Raw genomic sequence first — 6,401 nt, 5'->3', positions numbered from 1 at the left:
CTGCTGAAACTGTAACTTTACCACAGTGATATTAGACTGTAAAGATAGTTGTTCATGTAAATTCAGATGTGTTGTAAAAAATGTACTATAGAAAATGTGACTATATTGTAGAATTCATACGCAGGAAAAAATCAATGCTTTAATGGTGTCTGGTACTGTCTGCAGTTAAATTATTTGTGCAATATTTAATTTTTCTTTTTTTTTAAATTAAAACCATCCCTCCCTTTATTTAACTAAAAATGGACCGTTTTATGTCCAAGCAGTAGCAGAAAGATTGATTTATGCGATATGACCTGACCACGTGGCAGAGGAAGGTGTTGAAGGAAGAGCTTTTAAATGTTCTGAACATTTGTTCTTTTTATAAAAAAAAAAAAAATTATACTATTTTTTTTTTTTTTTTTTTTTCTTACCGACACCTCAACACAAGTGGCAGAGACTTGCTGTCTGAAATTTAAGAGGGTAGATGTTTCCAATCTTTTCAATGAAGGGAGAATTCCTGATTTGTATTTCGGGAATCTGAAGAACAGCAGTTTCATTTTCATGGAGAAATTTTGCTTCACAGAACATCTGTTTTGCACCAATTCCCTAAAGCAAAGAGATGGACCAAGACTGTAACTTGTTCTTGTTGTTAAATCCACTACTTCATCTTGCATGCTATTTGTACTGCATCCCTGGGGTCATTAGACCTCCAGGTAAATCTGTCTCTACATACAGTTAACATCATCTTCAGCAAGCAGCACAGTTCAACACTTGTTTCTTTTAGGTTTTGGAGCTGCTTCTAGTGGTACTCTTTTAAAAAAAGAAAATCAGAAAAATAAAATTCTTTTGAAATGAAATCAGTGCTGCTGCTCTTCTGTAGCCATTCTTGGTCTAAATCTGATTCTTATGCCCCATTTTTTTGGAACTGAAGTAGTCTGATTTTTAAGGTAGTCAGCAGTGATTGCAAAAGATCACTTAATTCCTTATTGGCTAAATCAGCATCTGTGCAGCTTGATATTTCAAGAGCCACGTTTCGGGTCATGTGTCAGAGCAATCGGACCCTTGGGAATGCTGAGAACTAGTCTGCTTCTTCCTCTTTGCATTCCAGACAGCAAATAGTTCACTGTGCTGAATACTGTCGCAGTAATGGATGCTCATATTCTGAACTGTACTGCATATGCAATTCTCTGCTTATTCCACCACTTGCTTCAATTATGAGTGATTTCTCCTCCCTCTCCACATTCGTAACTTAACTAAGGCTGCGTACAAATGTTCATTTCTACCAGAAGAAATTTCTTCCAGTAGGAAAATAGCCTGGGAGCTGGACTTGTACCGATGTTCCTTCATCCCCATGGCTGCATAGCTTTATGGACAAGCTCTCTAGCCAGGGTGCATTAGAGGGCCCTTCCCTGAGCTACCCATGCCCTTAGTTGACATTAATATGTCCATTAATTGATTCTGCCCAGAAAGAGGCAGGCTTTTGGCCCCCAAGTGAAAGACCCCTCTGCCCCCCAGCATCAGCTGATGGGCAGGAAGGGAGGCACTCGTGGTGGGATCCCTCCCAGTTCTCCCCTGCAGGAGAATAGCCCCACTTGCACTCCTTTCGGCTGACCCAGAGGGGGGCAGGGAGATGGGTGGGAGCACTCGGCTTCTGTGGCAAGGCTCTGGGAGCCTGCCTTGTCCCACTCCTTGGGGTCAGCTGGGCAGTGTCTGCAGCAAGGGAGAGCCTCTATACACCCGGCTCCCCGCCCCTCCAACTTCCCCAGGCAGTCTCCACCACTCAGCTGAGCGGCAGGGGCAGCAATTTAAAAACCAGAGGGGCTTCCCCAGCTTGCCTTCCAGCTCCCCTTTGCAGCCCTGCTGGGGGGTGCCAGTTTAGCTGGAAGTGGGGGCTCCGGAAAAGCCCCCTCAGCCCAGCCCCCCTTGTAGGGCAGGGCAGGAAAGCTGGTGGTTTAACCCAGGATGTTACTGGGTTATTTTTTTTCCTGGACCAGCCATTTTTGCTCTGAGAGAAAAAGCCTGAGTATCCTTACACTTTGGTCTCTACTGGGGGAGCAGCGATTCTCCCAGCAAAAACTTAACGTCTGAACATGGCTGAAGCATTGGAGAGCGCGGTCCTGTGTGGTCCAGCTGTACAGCCCTTAGAATGAACGAATGAAATGTGACAGCTGGGGAACCAGCTTTCATGGGAGAGACGATCCTGTATTAGGAATTTGTATCCTCGGGGCCTGCAAAAAAGAAAAGGGAATTCTTCAATGGGTGCCGTCACAATGCGCCACCGCTCCTCTGGGATCCACCCCTTTGAAATCAGAGCGCAGTTTGACTCAGGATTTGCCCTGCGGAAGCAACACGAGCACAGAACTTAAAATAGGGTTTTATTCTTTATCTCGTTCAATCTACATGCCTGATTTCATTTTGGAAATGAGTATTGTTCTAAGACTGGACATTTTGTTCTCATAAAATGAACCCTCCAGGTGCTCCAAGTAGGCAGTAGGATGCATGCTTACTTTCAAGAGCATAAATCAGTCATTCAATTCTAACGTGTAAATAGTTTTTTAAAAGTGCTTTTGTTGTTTGTTTTTTAATAGAACCAGGTTTGAATTAGCATAGGGTATCGATTCAGTATCAGTTGCCAGTCGGACCACATTTTATCTTGTAGGTTGGGTTGTATTCAGTCTTGCGCAAGTCAAGGACTATTCCATGAAAAATATGCATCTAGCTTTGTCATTTTTATTTTGGCATATCATTGCAGAACCTTTTTGAAGGTAATATTTCACCATTAAAATGTGAGTGGGTAACTTGTCAATCAGAGCTGATATACAGTAATACATCTAATAAATACAAATGTTTTTTGGACAATATCTAATTTTTAAAAGGAATCTGGACAAGTGGAAAACCTTGATGTATGCTTACATGTCATATTCCTTTCCTCTTGGATGTAAAAGGCAGTATTTGTCAGTATACTTAGGTGCAGAACTTAGGTTTTAAAGTCTACAAAATTAAAGATTTTACAAACTCTCCTCCTAAATTCAGTGCTTGGATTTGGCCGTTCCTTTCCCTTGCAGCCTATCCTAGAGCCTGAAAATCAGGAAGTGACGCTATTTACATCTGTACTAAGCATCAAAATCTTGTGAAACAGAGAACCGTAAAAAGTAACCCGTTTTGTGCATCTTGGCTGTAACACTGGTGTATTTGCTTTTAAGGCTGCCAGCATCCTTTCAACTCAGTGCCGTCAGCACAGGTATGTTTGCACACAAAAAAGGTCTTAATAGGACCACCTAGCATTGTTCAAATTAATAGATGAAAATGCCATCTGTAGCTTTTCTCACTGCCTGTTGCTGTGAAGTAGTAAAACTGCTGTATCTGCCAGTGTGAAGAAACATTATACTTTACAGATTTACTCAAAGTAATAGGAGTCTGTTCTTGAATACAGTGAAGGCAATGGGAAGACTCCTATTGCTTTCAAAGTGTTTTGGATTAGACCCCTGATCAGCTGGCAGCGTTGTTACCATAAAGAGAAATTAGGATATGCTTTAGCTTGCAGGCAATTTGTTGCTTTGCAGGCAACAACCTGTTAACTTCAAGGGCATTGACTGCATCCTTAATGAAAGCTAGAGCAACTGGTCCAATGCTGCCCAGCTGTGCATGTGTCTGTTTTTATCTTCACTACAGAGAAGTACATTTTTTTTGTCCTATGCTATGAGCCCTTTTGTTACGTTTATACGTATGTTCCTCGAAAGGCTACAGTGATCTTGAATATCACAGAAAACGGATTAATATTCTGCGAGAACTGAACATTTGAAATCCAGATGTAAAATAATGTAAATAAGCAGCCTGTATAAAGCATGGGTCTGGGGTGAATAAAATTTTGATCTAATAGCGTGTTTCTGATTCTTTCTAGTGAAGATAGGAATTGAAGTTAAGGTGGGATGTTTGAAAGCAGCCTTCTGCAAAGAAAATGCCTGTACTCCTGCGAGTGAACAAATCTTAAATGCATAAAACCTACTTTCCATTGAAGCAGGGTTTTTGACCTTTGGTTACTTTGCAGTGGTTGCTTTGCTGCAGTATCTGGGGGCGGTGGGCTGAATCTAGGATCCGAAACATTGCAGAGAGAGCTGAAACACGACCTCTGGCAACAGGAAGTTCAGTGCCCAATAAAATATCGGCAAGCAAACGGGTTATTAGTAGTGTTGTAGAAGAAGTGGTTAGTTGGGAACCTCCGTGCAGTGCTAACGAAGCCGCATGTTAACGCGCTTCCCTGCTCGTCTTTATAATAAAGCCCCTTTTGATCGGGACGTCTGCTCGCTCCAAACCGTGCCGCAACGGCTTTCATTCAAAACACGCTGACACGTTCGCGTCTGTAGTGATCTCTTTCCACCTTACATGTCAGACCTTATTTCTTGTGGCAGTTAGAACAGCTTTTGGAAAAACAAGGCTGCAGTTTTGTCTGGGACCATTTGAAGGAGAAAACACCACAGGAGCGGAAGCTGCTTCTATATAGGGAAATAAGTCTAAGGTCAGAGGAAATAAAACAATGGTATTTTATAGAGCCCCGTTTCCTGCGGGGCCCCCCTTTCCTTTGAGCAGCGTGAATACTATTGTCTTATGAGACTGGGAGGACAGGCCTGGTGCAGCTATTTGCTTTGCAGGCAAGTCCAAGCAAGGTATTTGGGAGGCCGGAATTGGAAAGAGATTTCAGAAAGTCTTGACCATTCATATTGCAATAGGACTCGGGTACCAGCGAGGCCAACGTGCTGCAAGCTTACTAGATGCCGTTTGTACCTACAGGAAACAAGTCCTTCTTCCCCCAGAGCTTCTCCCTCTTCTGTCTCGTCTTTTGGGGCGCGAGGTGCACGGCTGACAGCGAACCCTCAGGAGGGCCTTCACGGCCTGCTCCAAGGGGACGGCCCCTGCCCATGTCGAGATCAGCGGGGTCATCGCATACTGCGAGGTGTGGGCTGGGATGCAGGCCACCGAGGCCTCCTGCGTGGGTTTGGCTTGGATGAAACCGGGGCTGGTCCCAGGGTAATTGGCACCCGAGGCAACCCCACCACTTCCAACATCGAGGAAAATAAGAAGTCTAGAATGACCTTTCACATGTACTTATCTGGTATTTGAAATGAAGAATAAAACAATACATTTTTTTTTTTATTGATCATTTCACACTTTTCATTAAAGGTCTTTCTCCCCGTACCAAACCAAAGGTCTCAGACCAAGGTGGAGCCGTAGCCGGTCAGGCCTGTTATTGAGAATGCCGTTCCTGTTACTTCGTTCTGCGTATCATTTTGGCGCCCTCCGAATTTGGGTGCTCTAGTCTAGGCGACCTAGTGGTTGGACCGGCCTGGGATGAAACAGAATTACCGTGACCATGAACGTGGGCGATTGCTGCCTCCCGAGTCTGGGGGGGCACCAGATCACCAACTGGGGCCGATTGCTGAGCCCAAAATCACCAGCGGCGAAATGGGAAAGTGGCACTAATGGTTTTTCCAGCTGATGTTTCCAGGGGGTGCACAGCCAATCTCAGGGGGGCACGTGCACACGCGTGCATTGCCTGGGAATGTTTCCAGGGGGTGCATGGCCAATCTCAGGGGCTGCATGTGCACATGCGTGCACCCCATGGAAATGTTTCCAGGGGGTGCACGGCCAATCTCAGGGGTTCACGTGCACCCGTGTGCACCCCCTGGGAACGTTTCCAGGGGGTGCATGGCCAATCTCAGGGGGTGCACGTGCACACGTGTGCATTGCCTGGGAACGTTTCCATGGGGTGCACATGCACCCGTGTGCACCGCCTGGGAACGTTTCCAGGGGGTGCATGGCCAATCTCAGGGGGTGCACGTGCACACGTGTGCATTGCCTGGGAACGTTTCCATGGGGTGCACATGCACCCGTGTGCACCGCCTGGGAACGTTTCCAGGGGGTGCATGGCCAATCTCAGGGGGTGCACGTGCACACGTGTGCATTGCCTGGGAACGTTTCCATGGGGTGCACATGCACCCGTGTGCACCGCCTGGGAACGTTTCCAGGGGGTGCATGGCCAATCTCAGGGGTGCACGTGCACCCGCTACACGCCGATGTCCACGACGGAGGCAGGGGGCAGCGCCCCAAGTCGGTGCCTTGCACACGGCTTTGTGTACCCGCGTCTGCTTGCAGGAGTCCCCACAGCGGGAGGATTTGTAGGCTCTTGGGATGAATCCGATCCCTTTTGTTAGACCGACTTAAACAGCTGGAAAAATTTGCAAAACTTGGGACCTCCCACCCCAACGCTCCCGGCTTGGGCTTGCAGCAAGGATTTGCAAGGACAGGGGAGGTGGAAGATACAGGGGCTTTGCCATGCATGAATCTTTTGGGGGGGTCTTGCATGACTCACGCGCTGGGGCCGGCTGTGACTTAGGCCATGCAACGCTGCAACCAGGCGCAGCGCG

The sequence above is a fragment of the Alligator sinensis genome, unplaced genomic scaffold (genome assembly GCF_000455745.1).
Source record: "Alligator sinensis unplaced genomic scaffold, ASM45574v1 scaffold937_1, whole genome shotgun sequence".
Classification (NCBI taxonomy): domain Eukaryota; kingdom Metazoa; phylum Chordata; order Crocodylia; family Alligatoridae; genus Alligator; species Alligator sinensis.
Note: the sequence above shows the minus strand (reverse complement) of the source record.